At 37.6% G+C, this 1,372-nt stretch overlaps 1 pseudogene; it reads left to right on the top strand.

Moving 5' to 3' along the window:
* Positions 1-362, top strand: LOC121501537 (annotated as a pseudogene).
* The last annotated feature ends 1,010 nt before the right edge of the window (positions 363-1,372 follow it).

The following is a 1,372-nucleotide window of genomic DNA, read 5'->3' as shown; positions in this document are numbered from 1 at the left end:
ATGACCCACACAGTGGTAGCAGCTGGACTGACCATTGCTGCTGCAGGATTTGCAGGCTATTATGTTTAAGCAAACTATGAAACATATGGAGCTGCAAGTAAAACAAGTTCTTCAAAGTCTACCAAAATCTGCCCAAATCTGCCATCAGTGGTGGCTACTATATAGGTGGGTTTGAATCCAAAATGACAAAACAAGAAGCAACATTAATACGAGGCATAAGCCCTACCAACAATAAAGAAAAAATAAGGGATGCTTATCGATGAGTTATGCTTTGAAATCACCCAGACAGGAGAGGATCTCTTTATATAGCAGCCAAAATCAATAAAGCTAAAGAGTTTCTAGAAGGTCAAGCTAAAAAATGAAATAACTGCAATGAATTTTAAGTTCTTATTAGTTCATGCATACAAGTGCCAGCTTTTTATAATAAAATGCCTCAAAGCTACAAAAAAAAAAGTGTAGGAAGAGGAGAAGGAATAAAAAGCACAATGTAAAATAGAAGAAAGAAAACCAAAGCAGACAACAAAATAAATGTAAGTAAATTAAATTTGTCAGTTAAAAGAGATTGTGAGAGGCTCCCGGGTGGCTCAGTGGTTGAGCATCTGCCTTTGGCTCAGGTCGTGATCCTGGGGTCCTGGGATTGAGTCCCACACAGGCCCCCGGCATGGAGCCTGCTTTTCCCTCTGCCTGTGTATCTGCCTCTCTCTTTGTGTCTCTCATGAATAAATAAATAAATTCTTAAAAAAAAGAGAGAGAGAGAGAGATTGTGAGATTGGACTTTTGAAAACCCATCAGTATGCTGCTTATACATATAGGGGCACCTGGGTGGCTCAGTTGATTGAGCAGCTGACTCTTGATTTTGGCTCAGGTCAGGATCTCAGGGTCCTGGGATCCAGCCCAGAGTCAGGCTCTGTGCTCAGTGGGGAGTCTGCTGGGGATCCTCTCTCTCTCCCTCTTCCTCTGCCCCTCCCCACCAACGCACACACTCTCTATATATAATGAATAAACAAATATTTTTTTTAAATGAGAGACATACAAAACATGGACACTGAAAAACTGAAAAAAATAGAAAAATATATAATAAGCAAATACTAACCAAAAGAAAGCTATTTTAATAGCAGACCAAAAAACAAAGAATTTTCAACAATCAAAACACACACACAAAAAAAAATCAAAACACAATAATGAAAATTCCAACTCATGCACAGAATATTAAATTATCTCCCTCCGCCTGTGTCTCTGCCTCTCTCTCTCTCTCTGTGACTATCATAAATAAATAAAAAATTAAAAAAAAAAAAAAAGATTAAAAAAAAAAAATTCTAAACTTGTATGCATTTAATAAGATGGCTTCAAAATATGCATAGCAAAAGTGGAA

Source organism: Vulpes lagopus, chromosome 11 (genome assembly GCF_018345385.1).
Source record: "Vulpes lagopus strain Blue_001 chromosome 11, ASM1834538v1, whole genome shotgun sequence".
Classification (NCBI taxonomy): domain Eukaryota; kingdom Metazoa; phylum Chordata; class Mammalia; order Carnivora; family Canidae; genus Vulpes; species Vulpes lagopus.
This window is presented reverse-complemented; position numbering and strand designations above follow the sequence as displayed.